The sequence below is a fragment of the Dermacentor albipictus genome, chromosome 5 (genome assembly GCF_038994185.2).
Source record: "Dermacentor albipictus isolate Rhodes 1998 colony chromosome 5, USDA_Dalb.pri_finalv2, whole genome shotgun sequence".
NCBI lineage: Eukaryota > Metazoa > Arthropoda > Arachnida > Ixodida > Ixodidae > Dermacentor > Dermacentor albipictus.
The window spans coordinates 12,274,309-12,291,372 of record NC_091825.1 but is presented as its reverse complement, the minus strand read 5'-3'; the positions used below and the strand labels follow the sequence as shown (position 1 = coordinate 12,291,372).

General features: G+C 51.1%; 1 protein-coding gene and 1 pseudogene across 1 annotated transcript in view; both read left to right on the top strand.

The window, feature by feature from the left end:
* Positions 1-17,064, top strand: part of SamDC (S-adenosylmethionine decarboxylase) — a 186,151-nt gene that overhangs the window by 18,833 nt on the left and 150,254 nt on the right. The gene's annotated exons all lie outside the window — the stretch shown is intronic.
* On the top strand, positions 1,879-4,487 carry LOC139059970 (uncharacterized; annotated as a pseudogene).

The window sequence follows — 17,064 nt, the reverse complement described above, 5'->3', positions numbered from 1 at the left end:
CGTTCGTTTGCGATGCGTTGATTGCAATGCGTAGTTCAGTTCGCGCCTTGCTGCCGCTTTCGTTGCAGTCTTTTCTTGTTGTGAGTGGGTGTTTTGCGTCTATGTGTGCGCTCGTCTGTCAAAAGAAACTTTAAACAGGTCGCGAAACTGCGATTTCCCAGACAGCCGTGGAAAGAAACGGCTCCTCTCATTACCCAGTGCGTCCGCAGACCCCGAATGTATCGCGGATTGAGACAAGAACATAACAGAGGCAGATCGCCGGGCAAATGGGGAGGCTCGCGTCGTGTCTCGCTGATGTCCGCCCATAGGCAGGTTGCGAACGTAGTTCCCGCGCCTACTAGGGCGCCCCTCGCGGCGGCGAGCGCAGAACCGGCAGGATACGACCGGCCCGCTTGCGTTCGGAAAGCCTGTATGCGCACTGTTTCGCGCGTAGCTGTTGCCTTTTCTGAGCAATGCCGAAGTGAAACCCGAGCTGTTGAGTAGTGGGCTGCAACAGCACGTACACCAACTCACTAGGAACAAAGTTTTACAGGTTTCCAAGCCGACCGTATGAAGCAGAACGGCGTCAACACTGGATAGCGCTCGTCCGACGGCATAAGCTGTTTTATGTTCCGGCGTTATGCCAAGTGCGTTATAACGCTGAATTCTTTGCTTTTACAGCAATGATGGCAGCAACGGGACACCTACAGTCAGTGGCGTAGCTAGGTCGTCTGGCACCCGGGGCCCTTAGGTCTTCTGTGCCCCCCCCCCCCCCCCCCCATACCCCGGGTTTATTGGAGGAAGGCGAGGATATCAACAATTTCTGTGTGTCTCCAGACGTATATGACCCCCCCCCCCCACTGGCCCCTTGCACCCGGAGCACACGCCCCCCCCCCCGCCCCCCCTGCTACGCCACTGCCTGCAGTGCGTACCAGGATATTGTTCCTACACTGTACCGCAGTAAAGCCGTGGAACTCTTTCCCAATCCTCTCCCATTCGAACAACAGCGCTAGGGCTTGCTGAGAGATTTGAGGAGGGGTTGCAGCCGGCTGAGCTGGCATACACTCTTCTGCGCCCATGGCAGCATATCAACGAAGGTGCAGATGAGATCACCAAAATTTTTGACAACGTGGTTTATTGGAACCTCCTTTGCACGCACTGAAAAATCGCAACATAAAAGTATCGCACTTCCAGTAACTTGGGTGAAAATATTTTCTCAGCGTAGTCTAACACAGCTGGTAAGTTCATCCCCCTTTTTTTGTGTTTGGGGAGAGCAACGTTCGAATACCTCTGGTACGTCTTACGAGTCGTTCATACGCCCCACGTTCTTGGATGAGATGTTTTGGATTCGTATTTGCCGTCATGTATGTACAGGGAAACTACCGCGGCGTCCTTGCACTTCCCTGCGATGCCAGCACGGCAATCGCAGCTCCCCGCTAGGATTTGTCTGCTGTCGCCGATCTTCAAGAATCAATTTCGCCTACAATTTCATGCGTCCACACCGTAGATAACGAAGTAAATTACGCTGAGCTTCACGCATCTCGCTGGTGCATTATTTTTCGTTTGCGGAATAAACCTAGCAGTCACTTCCGATCAGTGCGAGTTCAACACTTCCCTCACGTCGTAGACGTGCCCCACTTCAAATAGACGACTTCCTTTCCCTAGATTCTTTTCACGAAAAAAGCTATGAAGATCTTGTATTCCCAGAAACCCGGTAAAAATTAATATCGGCACGCTGTTTCGCGCCATCGCTATCGTTTGACAGGACGCCAAACACGCAGTGCGGGCTGCTGACGCCGTGAGTAATCCTACCACATTCGCGCAACTATTCGTCAGATGGCGCTAGGGGTCGGAAAGACGGGGCGCCGCCTAGCACTTGCAACCTGCCCATGCCTCAGCATGGTCCGGCACACTCGTAGTACAGCGCACCAAGCGGCCGGCGGCGGCAGGCGTCACTCTCGGTGCTACCGCGACACCCGCGCTCGGCGCACTAGTGAGTGCTCTTTTAGGCACTATAGTTGGACCGTCTGTCGGCCTCGTGCGCGCCATTTCAGCAAAGTTCGCGTTTGCGTTGTGTGTTTGCTTTGACAAGATGCCGGGCGGGAAGTGCAAGTTTCAGTCTGCCTGGCTGCAACATACGGAATATCGTCACTGGGTGAGACCGGAACCAAGCGATCCTTATCGAGCAAAGTGCGCGATATGTCAGAAGACGCTCGACATTGCAACGATGGGGGAATCTGCCTTGAAGAGCCACCAGAAAGGCGCGAAGCACCGATCCAAAACTGCAGCAGGTGAGGGCTGCTCATCCGCCGTCGCAAGTCTGGTGCAAGCGGGAAATCTGACGTCCGCGGCTCCTTGTAAGCGTGAAACCACGGCAACTTCCTCTCGGGCTGCGACACTTGACGAAGACTGCAAAAAGCACGATTCCGTGATCGAAGCCGAGATTTTGTGGACGATGAAAGTTGTGTTGTCACACTACTCCTACAGCTCCAGTGGATCCATTTCCCAGCTATTCCAAAAGATGTTTCCGGATAGCGAGGTCGCGAGAAGCTTCACTTGCTCTGAGAAAAAATGCGCGTATGTAGCGTGCCACGGTCTACGCCCATTTTTCACTTCGCGCCCATTTTTCACTTCGCAGGTACAACAAATGATGGAGAAGTCTGACAATTTTGTTGTGCTTTTTGACGAAACCTTGAATGAATACCTGCAAAGAAAACAACTTGATGTTCACGTCAGATTGTGGAACAACTGTGAGGTGGCAACCAGATACCTGACTTCGACATTCATGGGTCACAGCACAGCGGACGACCTTACGCAGAAGTTGACGGAAACACTCGCGTCTTTTCCCCTGAGCAAGATTGTGCAGCTCTCGATGGACGGCCCGAATGTCAACTGGAGTCTTTTCAACAAGTTGCAGCAGCACATGAAGAATGACTTTCAAGTTCAGTGCTTGGATATTGGTTCATGTGGCTTGCACACAGTGCATAATGCTTACAAAGAAGGAATGCATGCGACGAGCTGGCCAGTTGACACCTTTCTTTCGAGCTTATTCTCACTCTTCCATGATGCACCGGCCCGCCGTGAAGATTTTGTTGAAGAAACAAGAAGCAAGCTGTTTCCACTTCCTTTCGTACCCCACCGTTGGGTCGAGAACGTGCCAGTACTGGAGAGAGCCCTGGGTATGTGGGAGCATTTGAGGCACTACACCGAAGCAGTGAGCGAGCATAGGCTACCCTTGCCGAAATGTAGAGCGTATGAGAATGTCAGTGATTTCCTAAAGGACCAGCTTGCACTTGCGAAACTGAACTTTTCCCTAAACATTGCAATGGTTGTACAGCCTTTCTTGACTGTTTTTCAGAGTGATTCTCCAAATACATTTTTTTTTTAGCGAAAGAGCTCGAAACTGTCTTGAGGAGCCTCCTTGCAAAGTTCATGAAGCGCTCGGTGTTGACAGAAGCCACGAGCATCACGAAACTGCTGCGAATTGATGTTCATGACACTGCCAATTACACGTCACTTGAGAAGGTGGACGTTGGACGAGTGGCTGAGAAGATCTTAAAGAGCGGAAAAGCGAGTACCAAGTGTGTTTTTGAATTTAGGGGTGAGTGTCGGAAGTTCATTGTGAACATGATCCTGAAAATCATGGAGAGAAGTCCTATTAGGTACCCTCTGGTTCGAGGGTTGTCATGTTTCGACCCCAGGGAGATGTCAAAGACAGAAATGTGCCTTGGGAAGCTGAAAGTTGTTCTTAACTGTTTAATTGACTGCAAGCTTCTTTCTGAGCACAAGAGCGATATTGTGTGTGCACAGTACATTCAGTTCTGCCAAGAAAAACGGCATGAACTGCAAAACTATGAAAGAGACCAGGAACGCCTTGACGTTCTCTTCGTGCGCCTTTTGAAGCATTACCCGGCGTTCTCGATGTTGTGGGAAGTACTGAAGGTCCTTCTCTTGCTTAGCCATGGGCAGGTGTCAGTAGAAAGAGGTTTCAGTGTAAACAAGCAGATCGCGGTCGAAAATATGGCAGAGCTCTCGTATATCTCACAACGAGTCATCTGCGAGGCCGTGAAAACCCACGGTGGGCTGCTTAACGTTCCGCTGTCGAAAGAACTGAAGTCATCAGTGCGCCAAGCCAGGCATAGGTATGTGTTATACATGGACGAACAGAAGAAGCAAGCTGTAGCACAGCAGGTAACCTTGAAGAGAAAAGAACTCGAGCTAGAGCTACAGAGCATGCAAGAGAAGAAGACAAAGCTCCAAAAAACTCTTAAGTGCTTGCAGGAGTCAGCGGATCGCTTTTCAGAAGACGCCGAAGCAAAAAATGACCTGACTTGTCTTGTCAAGGCCAACAGTTTCCGTCGAACAGCCAAAACAAAAGAAGCGGAGATAACAGCTCTTGAAAGAGAAATTAATGCGAAAATAGGGCTCCTTTCCTAAGTCATGTGAGGAAATAAAATGCTAACACTCCTTGAATTCTGCCTTTTTGCATCCTTGAAATCCTTGAAATGTCCTTGAATTTTCAGTCAAATATTGTGTACGAACCCTGTGGACACGCTAGAGGCACAGCCGCTGAGCCCACGGAACGAGTCGCACAGGTGCGGTGGATTCACAACTGCCGGGACGATGGTGCTTGACTGGCCTGACCAGGAACAGCGAGGGTGCTTGGTTGTGGTGCTGATATTAGTTGCGAGAAGATGCGTCGTAATCGCCACACGGTCATCATCAGCGTGGGGCCATGCTGCGCACACAACTGGCGTGCACGAAGGTGACGGGCGTCTGGATGATGGCCTCGGTGAACACCTGCATGGCGACGGGTTAGTGGACTCGCTAGGGGCACGTCCACTGAGTCCAAGTAAGACTGCCGAAAATGATTTTAAAAAGTTTCAGTTCGTTATTTATGGCGTCAAAGTCTGCACTTTTGTAATCTTTGATTATTTTTGTCGTGGGTGACTTTTTGTTAAGCGGTATTGTCATGCAGATATGGATGAGGTTATGATCGCTAAGGTGTGGCAACGCTCTTTCAGCTATCACAAGCTTTGTGCTTCGACGTTGCCTTTTTTCCCCTGTAAGATATCCTAAGGGGATCGTGTAAAATGAATCCGACGGTTATTTTTTAAGGACGTACTTTCTGCAAAACGGTTGAGTGCGCGCCATAAGGACGGGAGTAACAGACACCTCTCCATTCAGGAAAAAAAGAGAGAACACGCCGCAACAAGACCTCGCATGATGCGTGCTTGGACTATATAGAAGCACACCTATAACCCGAACACTCGCCATTTCACACTGCATACGGAATAGCTATTTTATTTGTGGGTTGAAACATTGTCCGAAAACGAGGTAACCGCGCAGTGCAACACAAGACCACAATTTGAACGCTTGTCAGCATAAATTGTCAGCAGTAAAACAGCACAACTTATCCCGCATCAGAACGGTACTCACATGTCATCCGTTTTGCAACTGCCCATTTCTGCTAAACCACAGCATAGGTCGCATTCGTGCAGCGAATTTTCCGAAATGCACGAGTGATCTCCGAAGCTGACGCGCGCACACCCAGCAGAAACTGCCGACTTGAATCGGGCGCCTCGGTGCGTTTCGCAGAAGCGTTTCCGAGACGTTGCACGATCGCGAAAACGACTCCGCCGCCGAGCACATGCATCAATTAAGCCAGCATGCGCGGACTGCCCACAAATGGCGCCACTGCCTGCGCCAATATGGCGGCGTCCTCGAGGCCATTCTTGGGCGGAATCGTGGCGATTCGTAAAGCGAATGGCTCGCCGCTTACCAAGTGGGCCGCTCCCAAGGCGGAAGGACGCCGTAGGACGCGGCCAGGAGACGAGAGACCTTTCAACTGCGCGTCGTCATATCGCCAGCTAGTCGTTTCTGCTTGCTCACTAAATATGAAACATAAATGTTATCTGGAAAGTTTTAAGGTGTAAACGTGTGGTGCAGGCGTTTACGCAATGCTTGCAGTAATTTATTAATGTCATTCTTTTTCCTTCACATACGGTATCGCAAGCGTAAATGAGTTGATAGAGCGCAGCGCCGTCTGCTACCATGAGCTTGCACGATGCACTGCCAGCGCTTCCTGAGTAGCGAGCGCCACAGAACCGTGAACTGACATGAGCCGCCTTTACGAGCGGCCCATGTCACTTCGTTGTTCGCACGTCGGCTCGGACAGGACTTGCTCGCCGCTGCTGCGATCTGCCCCACGGCGCGTGGTAAAAGAACATGAGATCGAACCATGTACGCTGCCTGCGCCAAGTCAAATTGAAGAGCGTGGTGCTGACGGCGCGCGCTAACTGACGGCGAAAGTCGCGCATTGCCGAACTGTAGAGGGCAGCCAAATAAGAGATGTCCACAATGTTCCTGTCCTGACTCTGCACTTTTATCAGCCGAACAAATGAAACGCTGGAGCTGCCTGGGTTGACGCTGGCGATAGCACGGGCGATTCGATTTCGCCGTGCAGATATCTTCTGGGTTTCGACGCCGGGGTCACAGGAAAGCTGACCCTTCTACTGGCCGACACAGTAATTGCAGGAGCAACGTCGTGGACGACGAGTGCTTCTGACAGGCCGGTGGCGATGAACCGTAGCGCGCTATTCCTTCCTCTCCGTAAAACGGCCGCCGGTCTCATCCAGTTCGTGGCGTGTATGACCTGCAAAAGGTCTGCTTAAAAAGCCGACCGGCGCAAGTAATTTCCCGTCATCGAATGCGCCTGCCGCACTTCAGCCGACACCGAAACTGCCGAGCCACCGAAGCAACCAACGCGTGACGCCCGCGTGTCTCCGGGATCGCAGGCCAACAGCCAAACCACTGCAATCGAACCTAAAGTGAACTACCTGTTCGCTGGTTCCGCTCTTAGTCGACTATGGGTTCGCTTCGAATGGGTTCGCTATGGGTTCGCTTTGCCCCGTGCGGTCCGTTTATGGAACGCTCTACCCGATACCAAGCGAAACACAGTGCATTTCGCAATCTTCTAATCGATCAACATGCTGTTTACGCGTCCAGTAATTTCTTTTCTGCATCTTTCTGCAAGTTAAAATAATTTTAGGGATCTTTTACTATACTTATTACTGTTCGCATGCAAATACGTTTATAATGTTATTATGCTATTATGTTTACCGTTCTTTCGTCGATTTTTTAATCAGACGATTTTCTAATCATACTAAAACTTTCACTAGACAACCTTGCAGAAGTGGCTCTCGAAATTTTGTCACTCTTTTCCAGTTGCTCAAGCTAGTTGAACTTACTCACGAGCTTCTGCGTAATAGATAAATACAATTTTTAGATTTAAAGTTAGATTTTTCGTCCGCTGACCATGCTTGCTGCGCCTTCGAGCGCAGGCCCCTCCCCCCCCCCCCCAAAAAAAAAAATCTGCTGCCTTTCGATTAATCTCATTCTTAAAGCTTATAAAGCGGGGTATAGCCTCATCATGTTTGAGATCAGCGCTTTTAAAATCATGTCACCACAAACAGCTTTCTAGTTTTCAACTTGAAGTGGGACGTCTGGAAAAGGCGGGCTTTCCGAGCTTTCTTACCTTCAGTTGCCGAATCATTGCTTGTCAAGTTTCGGAAAAGGGACAAAGGACCATCACTTTCTAATGAGTAGGCTAGTGAGAAAAATTGTGTAGTACTTCCCCACTCATATAAGGTCTCTCATAATCTTAAGAATATTTCTGGATGGGTTGTCCTTTCAGCACCTTGTAAACTTTCGAAGTTGTGCAGCACGGCGGAAAAGGGAACCGCGGGCTCGGCCTCCCGTGAAACGAAGCATACAAATTCGCACGTGCCTGGCAGGACACGTGTCGTATAATTTGAGCATCCACTAAAGTGCGGCATATTGGACAAAGGTGCATTCGCCTGCGTGAGCACGAACGTTCTCTGGGGGCTGCTGCTGGAGGGTCGAACTTGCATATTCATTGCCCTAGTTGCTTGGGCTGCTCTCCTCTATTTTCCTAGACTGAGAATATGCGCAGGAGGAGGAGGATGAAAGAACTTTATTGTGTGCCCTGCGAGTTGGTGGGGAGGGTCAAAGGCCCCGCCTAGATTACGGCCAAGAGTTCGTGGGTCCTGGCGGCGTCCTCGGGCCGCTGGACGGCCCATAGTTGATCCTCGAGCGCGGGGCTGAGCAGCGCGGCTTCCCAGCGCGTGCGAAGGCTGCTGCTAGAGGCCGCGTTTTAACGCGACAGCGTTAAGGAGCTCGTGTCGCAGAAAAGCCGGTGTCGTCGGCGTCGGCGGCGTTGGCCGTGAGCAATAAATCCCGGCAGGCACTTCATGAATAAAAAAAACTTGCAAGATGGGCTGGGTGGGAATCGAACCAGGGTCTCCGGAGTGTGAGACGGAGACGCAACCACTCAGCCACGAGTTCGATGCTTCAGAGCGGTACAAAAGCACCTCTAGTGAATGCGGTGTTGCCTTAAAAACGAGCCGTAGAAAGTTATACTGCGGTGTATATCGGTAATTCTGAACATGTAACTTACAGAAGTCGCAGTTACACGAGTAGCGAAGTGCGTTTCCGCTACATTTCTTCTGCGCTTTCCGCACACGCAGAGCCATCTTGCGGCAAACACAGAAGACCCTCTCCTCTCAATGTACGGCGCTGCCCCGACAGGTGGCATTGGGGTTGTGCGGGGACTAGTGTTCCTGTATATGCTCCCTGCGGGAGCATATACAGGAACACTAGCGGGTACCGGTGCGAGGCGCGTCGCGGCCCGGACTCCCTCTCCCCTGATGACGCTTCGCCTTGCTCCTCTATCTCACTGCCCGTGCCGATCACGACGTTCGGCTGGCGCGCATCGTTTCCCCCTCCGAGACACCGAGTTCTCTGGTTCGTACCGCCTGCTCAGGCGCACGTATCGTTGCCGCGCGGAACGCTGCGTTGCTCGACGCTCACCGCGTCCGATGCGCGGTGCCTCGTAAGTGATCGCTGCGCCGTGGCCCATTGTTTTACACCCCTTGGCGGGTTGACGGGAACGCTGTCGCGTTCCACTCTTGAAGGCGAAGCTAAAGTGTCCTCCAATTTTTCCTTGTTATTTATCCCTCGGCATTCCCATAATATATGCTCCAGAGTGGCTCTGGAATCGCATGTTTTGCATTTGTCCGTAGGATAAACATCCGGATATATGATGTGCGAGAGCGCAGGATTCGGATACGTCCTAGTTTGTAACTGCCGCCATGCGACAGACTGCTTTTTTGTCAATTTTGCGTGAGGTCGCGGGAATATGCGCCTCTGTAACCTATAATGTTTCGGAATGTCGTTATATGTTGTCATTCTGTCCTCCCACTCATTTACCGCACCGTCAAGTCCGGAGGGTGTCAGGGCGTCACTTGCGACTGCGGCTCGGTCCGTAAGCCGCGTCGTGTGCCGCCTCGTTGTTGCCGTCCTCCGCGAGGGTGTAAGCGTGTGTCCAGGTGATGTATATCTTTCTTTTGTAATTTTGGCCTCCTGCAAGAAGAATGCGTAGTGCCTCCGGGGAGATTCGGCCGTTGGCAAAGTTTCTTATTGCCGTCTGAGAGTCGCTGACTATCACGGTTGCGTTAGTCTGAGCTTCTGCGAGCGCTATGGCTACTTCTTCCGCTATCTCGTTACTTGTGCGTATCGTCGCGCACGTCTTGCACCGTTTTTCCCTATCGATTACGGCTCCCATAAACCCCCGCCTGCGACTGTATCGAACCGCGTCCACGAACACTGCGTCCTTGTCGCTGCCGAATTTCTTCTGCATTTGCTTCGCTCTGTTCTCTCTTCTGTCCTTATTGTGTTCTGGGTGCATGTTCTTTGGTATAGGAGGTATTACCAATCTTTCCTTCGTCTCGGGATGTCCACCTTGACACCGTGCTGTGTGTGGTAACCTATGTGTAATCTCTCTAGGATGTGTCTGCCTGTTCTAGCCTTAGAGAGGCGTTCATATTGTGCCGTACATTGCGCTTCAATGAGCTCGCCTATCGTGTTATGTAGGCCTAATTGCAGCAACTTGTCCGTGCTGGTGCTGATCGGTAGTCCTATGGCTAGTTTGTATATTTTCCGAATGAGGCATTCTAGTTTGATCTTTTCCGCGACCTGCCATTTTAAGTACGGCGCTACGTATACTATTCTACTTATTACGAAGGCGTGTGTTAACCTGATCGTATTTTCCTCTTTCAATCCCCCTATGTTTATTTGTTATCCTTCTGATTAGCCTCATGATTTGCGCTACAGTTCCCTCCAGTCTTCTGAGGGTTGCTCCGTTGTTGCCCTTGGCTTCAATGAGGAGCCCCAATATCCTGATTCTATCGACCTTGGGTATGGGTTTCCCATCGGCCGTCTTTAACTGAATCTTCTCTCTATCGGTGAGATCTTCCCTGTAGTTGCCTGGTTTGCGACCTCTGCGAGTCGGTCTGTACAGCAACAGCTCCGATTTCTCTGCCGAGCATGTTAACCCTGTCCCCTCTAGATATTTTTCGATTGTTTCGACCGCTGTTTGAAGCGTTTTTTTCCATCTGCCCGGCACTTCCGTTTCTCACCCATAGGGTGATATCCTCAGCGTATAAGGTATGATTTAGACCCTCGATTTCTTGTAGCTTGGCTGGCAGCCCGGTTAGCGCCAGATTGAATAGCATCGGTGATAAGACCGAGCCCTGTGGCGTACCTGCGCTGCCTATCTCGATCTCCTCCGTAACTAGGTCCGCTATCGTGATCTTTGCGTTTCTGCCTGTTAGAAAATTGCGTACATAATCGTACGTGCGTTTTCCCAGTCCTAGTTCGCCTATCTAGTATCGTTGCATGTGTTACGTTATCGAAGGCCTTCTTTAGGTACAACTCGAGAATTGCCTTTGTCGATCTGCCCGAATCGACTATGATCTGATGTTTTAGTTGCAGCAAAACGTCCTGCGCTGAGAGGTTTCTCCTGAATTCTATCATCGTGGGCGGGAGCGCGTCGCAGTCTTCGAGGTAGGTAGTTATCTTCGCTAGGACCACGTGCTCCATGAGTTTCGCCACGCAAGAAGTGAGAGATATGGGTCTCAAGTTCTCAATTTGCAGTCGCTGGCCGGTTTAGGTATTAACACGATTTGTGCAGTCTTCCATTGCAGCGGAATCTGCCCTGCCTCCCAGCATTCGTTAATGTATTCGGTTAACTTAGCTATAGACTCATCGTCCAAGTTCCTTAACGTTTTATTCGTTACACCGCCTAGTCCGGGTGCCGACTTGGTATTGAGTTTCTGTAGGGCTGCCCTGACCTCTGACTCGCCGATTTTGCTGTCTAATTCGTCATTTACCTGCCCTGTCTAGTCATGGTGTATGACGGGCAGCGCTTGCGAGATGTATCTTTTCTCGATTTCCTTGAGGAAGTCCTGCTCTGTCCCTCGGTACGTTTGTATTAGCCGATCTATATTTTGCCTATGTGCCGACTTTGTCCCGTCCGGGTCTAACAAATATCGAAGGATGTTCCACGTTTTTGCCATTCTTATCTGACGGTCCATGTTGCATTTCTCCTCCCACTGTTGTTTGCATAGCTGCTGGGTGTACTGTTCTGTGTCCCTGTTCAATTTGACTATCTTTCTACGAAGCGTCCGGTTGTGTTTTTGTTTTTTCCATCTCCATTTCAACCCTGCCTTAGCTTCCCACATGTGTAGAAGCTTACTGTCTACGTTCTCTAAATGCGCCTCCGGCGGGACCGTTTTCGTAGCTGCCCCCACATCTCCCTTTAGTTTTTCGGTCCATTCCTCAATACGTTGTGTCGTGTCGTCGGCCTCCTCCCTTATTTTCCTGAATTTGTCCCAGTCGACAATCTTAAGTGGTCTACCCTTTGTCTTGCGCGGTCCTGCCCTTACCGTTATTTCTAGTATATTCTGATCGCTCCCAAAGTCGTGTTGCGTATTTGTCCACTGCGTGTCCCGTATGTTCTTGGTGAATGTTAAATCTGGCGTAGTATCCGCGCAAACGCTGGTACCTATTCTCGTGGGAACCGATGGGTCGGTCATGAGGGTCGGGCCTTCCTGTTGCGCCTCTAGCCATAGGTTCCTGCCTTTTTGAGTTTCGATTTTGTAACCCTATGCCGCGTGTTGGGCGTTAAAATCGCCTCCGATTACTACCGCTTGGTTGTCCGTTATGGCTAGCGTTTTTTTAAAGAGCGATCGAAATTTATGGTGTCTGCACTTTGGACTGCTATAAATATTTAATACAAAGAGGCTGTCCTTCGTTTTCCGCATAGGTATGAGTTATAAAAGAATGTGATCGATTGACTTCCGTGTCATGTTGAACGACCGAGTGATTTCGCTTTACCAACGTCGTTAGCGCCTTCGTCTCCCCTTCGGCAGTACCAAAGGACTTGTAACCCGACAATTTTGCCAGTCCATTTGTTTCCTGCATCATCATAATATCCGGGTTTTCTTTGTCTTTAAGGTGTTGCAAAATGTATCGTTTTCGATCGTATCCTCTACAATTCCATTGCCAAATCGTGTATCTAATTCGTCTGTCCATGGCGGCGTTACAGGTTCTCCATTCCCTCGGCGGGTACCGGGGGCCTCGTGTACGGCTTGATGGCCGTCTTAACCGGTCCCCCCCCCCCCCCCTCCCCTACTTGTTTGCGGTCCCCATATTGCTAGTTTCACTTCGAAGTCAGCCATCATTTGTTGCACTTGCTGTAGTATCGCCTTTCCCAGCGCCTCTATCTTTGCCTCAAGCCTCACTTCCAGGTTGTTCTAGTTTAGCTTCAAATTTCGTTTCGTTCTGTTTGATGCTGGTTTCGATTTTTTGTTCAAATTCCTCCTGTCTTCCTTGGAGCGTCGTGGCTGGCTTGGCTTTCTTTAATCTGGTTTCAATCGAAGCGTCCTCGGTTTTACGTTTAATGGCGGTGAGGGCTACGTCTTCCATTGCTGTGTCTTTTTGCTCCCTTATAACTCGCGAGGTTTCCTCGTTGCGTGGCACTTTCCCGCTCCTCAAACGGTCGTTTTCTTCCCCGTTTTTTTTTAAAATTTCATCCATAAACGCAACATTACTCTGCCTGCTCTGCGCCAATTCTTTCTCTAGCGTCTTAACTCTATTTTGAAAAGCAGCCTCTGCCTCCGCACGTGCCCCGGAAGCCGCGTCCGCCCAGCTCCCGCGGCGCCGTTGACGTTGCTCTTTCCTTTTGGGCTCTGGGATCTTCCTCCCCCCTGTGCTCTGGGAGATTCGGTATTGCTGGTCTTGGGTCTGGATTTCGCTCTGGACCGCGATCTCGATCTGGTTCTGTTGGACGTCGAGCGGCCCCTTTCCCTTGCCTGGAGCTTGGGGAAATCTTCTAGTCCAGATCCGTCCCTTGTCCGATGTTCCGACCGCTGTCTCCAGTCCTCCCGTCCTGGCCTGTACAGTCTTTCGGCTTCCCTTTCGTGGTACATCGCTTCTTCTTCCTCTCGTCTGACTCGCTCCCAGCGGCGCCTCTTTACCAAGTACGGTAACTTGTATCTGGCATTACATCGGCGATCCGCCGTAGGGTGGTCTTTGCCGCAGAACTGGCATTTTGCTTCGCACTCGTGGTCCTGTGGCGGGTTCTCCATCCCGCAGCCTCTGCATATCCTGCTGTTCGGGTTCGGGCAGACATCGGCTCCGTGTCCGAGGCGCCCGCACTGGTAGCATATGTCTATTTGCTTCCGGTATAGTGAGCACTTGACAAGTGCCCTTCCGCATCTCACGTAGTTTGGGACGTGATGCCCGTCGAAAAGGATGATGACGTTCGTGGTGTTTCCCATCTTTTTGGCCATGAGGACCGTCCGATTCCTTAGTGTTACAAGCATCTCCACTATTTCTCTAGGAGACACCTCGTGCGTTAATCCGCTCATCATTCCCATAGATGTATCATCCGGAGCCGACTCGTACGCGTTGGCTTTGAACTCCTTGTCTCCCATTCTCAGTCGAGTGATAGTCCTGTATTTTTCGGCGTGCTCCTCCGATGGCGTGCTGATCACTAGAATGTTCTGTTTGTAGTTGGCACACACCGTGTCATCTTCCGATTCCTTCCTGGGGATTCCCGCGGCGTTGGCGATGCAGCATTCTAGGCGATTGATCCCATAGTCGGTGACCTTGAAGCTGTCACGTGGGCGCACTATTATCTTGTACTCTGCCTTCGGCAAACTGGGCATCCTGCTTGCCGCCATGATTTGTCTTGCTTTTTGTCCCTTGCTCCACCTATTATTGAATGCGTTCTCGCTGGAGAAGCGCGCTGCCTGATCCTTGGTTCCGTGAGATTTTGTCCGCTCATTGGCACATCCTCCTCTTTTCACAACACGCCAACCTGCTTCGTCCTCACTCTTCGCTCGTTATATCATCCCCTTCGACGCTCACCGCTGCCATCTTGCAGCTCTAACCCGAAAAGAGGCGGCGCTCCAGCCACCAGATTTGTTGGGTCAGGCTTAGCGGCCGTGTCGGAGTGGCGCTATATAAAGTGGTCGATGTGCCGAAAATAAACGGTCCACCTACTTGAAAATGATATCAGGGTGGTCCGTGGAACTTGCACTTCCTTCTCGATAATAAGGCGTCGGTGAATTCTTCGTATGTATGCCGAGAATCATTCAAAATCTGCGGAGCCGACGCGACACATCCGCGCTGTGCGTCTTCTTCTTCCCATCTGGAAAGAGATGGCAGAGGCCATGCGGCGCTTTAGCGATGGTGATTGCATTTGCTCGCCGTCAGTGGCGGTTTCTCAGAAATTACTTTTGTTCCTTTCCACGTGACACACACGTGTTCGGTGCGTCAGTAGTCTGTCAGCGTTTTCTTAGCATATGTATGGCGCCCCTGTTTAAGGTACATCTGTGTTCTTTTACGTTGCTTTCCGGGTGCACACGTGTGCCCGATCTATGAAAGCTCGGCGAATCGACCCGTTGTCGGTAGCGCTGCGTGTTGTCCCTTCCTTCGTGTTTTGCTTGCGGCAAACATCGCCAATCGAGACGTTTGGCTGCGCCTCCTTCAGACGCTTCTAGCTGGCCAGTGCGCGTCCCTGGCGTTTTTCGCTGCCGGTCTTGCCGCCTTCAGCCGGTCCTCTTCTAGCTAGGCAGTGTCCGTATGGACCTGTGCATCGTGGCGCGACGGGTTACGAACCTGCACGGCGCCCATCTTAAGATTGTGGCTGTAGTATCATCTCCAGCCAGTCTGCTTCGCCGGTTGCCATTTCATGCTTACTTCTACTCTCGTAATTACGGGAGAACCAGTTTTTAGAAGCCCAAGTCTGGCGTGACTCTCGCGTCTTTGTGGACACCACAGAAGCGCTGCTGCTAGGAAGGAGGGATTTCATACGCCTCACGGTGCTGTTGTCCAGGACTGGCGTGTGGTAATCCGCCGTTAAGGACGCGGGTGGTGGTGGAACCAAGTCCTTTTCGCTGACCAGCAGCCAACGCCTCTAGCCTGCTACGCAGACACAACATTCGAACATCTGCCACTTGTGAACGCAGTTGCCTTTTGTTCTGAAAACGTTTGTAACCATTAAGCTTTTGCAAGAAGCTCACTGGTAAACGTGTTCGAAAAAGCGTCTCCCTGTGATAAAATGTGGAAGCAGCTGCGATCGATCACAATGCGAATATGTCCAGCGGGCGTCCCTCGGAGCCTTTTTCTCGGTCCTCAGATTAACGCTCTTTCGTTGAAGTCAACGAGGTGTTCATTCCATTGTTTTCGCATCCTCTGCGTAATTGTCGCACGTATTTAAGAATGCGTTGCATGAATAATAAATGTAAGCTATTTTACTCAAGTTAAAATTTTTCTGTAAATTAAAAAAAATCCTTTAAAAAAAGGACGACAGCTTCTTTTTCCCGGACATCCTTATGCAGGAGAGTGCCTGGAAGTCCTCCTCGCCCGTAGTGCAGACAACCGCGGCGTCTGCTACGGCGTTGGGCACGCGAATGGCCGATACACACGAGCGCCGGCAACGCGTCCGCCAAAGGCGACATCGAGGCACCCTAGCCTAAGGTGCTCTGTGGCGCACCCTACACTGCTTCACTGCGGTCCGGGTGGCGTTCGATTCATGTCTTCCCAATGGTGTTTCGGCGTATGGAACGGCACATACATGCCTCGCTTATGTCCGTCATATGAGAGACAGAAATCGCTGGGAACTATAATGGCAGAATTAATGCGCCCATGATATGTGCCGGGGGCATCGCTAGTCGTCACGTGGCCGCCCTGAAGACGTTGGCGCGCACGTGTTGCTGCGTGTCGCGGGGAGGAGACGCTGGCGGCCGTGTGCACCGCAGCAGCTGCCCCACGGTCTCGCGGTGCGGCGTGAAGGCCGGCGAAATTTCCTCATTTCATTGTGCGCCTGTTTCTTTGAAAGACAGGTGTTCTCGATGGCGTTTTTCTGCAGCTGCACAGTGACGCCAAGTTTGCATTCCCCAGTGGAGTAAACTGCGTGGGCATGGCCTCCGAGATTTGCGCGCCCCGACAGGTTTTGCTCCGGCCATTCGCTCCGCACCGCGGCTCTCGCAACTGATCAAAAATGGCTGGAAATTAAAACGCAGCTGAATGACCAAGTTATTAGCGTATACGTCTTGCCCGAAACCCTTCTACGACATTTGTAGCAGCCGCCTGCTATTGGCAATATTGTATGGGATGTGTGCAACACAATGACTGTGTCAAAGAAATGCGTAGGCATGCTGATTAGGCTAGGTGTAAAGTGACAAAGGCCAAGAGGCTTGTAAGGAGCCGTGGAGGAAGGAAAAAACTGAGAGGCCCTACACCCTCCACGCGCTAGTAGAAAAGTGTGGAGTAAGTGACGTGTAGTTGCTTCTTTGTGACTTCTTTTTTCTTTATTTTGCTGTATCGGCCATGTTCTCGGGCCACAATAGCGGCTTTGCTATGGCTGTATGCGCTCACACGGGTTGCTCCGTAGGTTTCGTCCGCGGCAAAGCCGTCGTGTGGGCAGGTGAAAATTTGCAGCTGGGAATGCAACTGGTTCATGGAACAATTCCCAGCTGATCCCCGTTGCAACTGGTCTCAGTTGGCCCCTTTGCAACTGGTCCGACTTAGTCCCCACCGGAACAGGTTTCAGTTGTTCCTATTGCAACTGGTATCGATTGTGCAGTAGGGATAGTGAGCCATGGCCAGAAGGAACCGCAAGTAAACGTTTACGTACAAATGGGATTCAAGCTG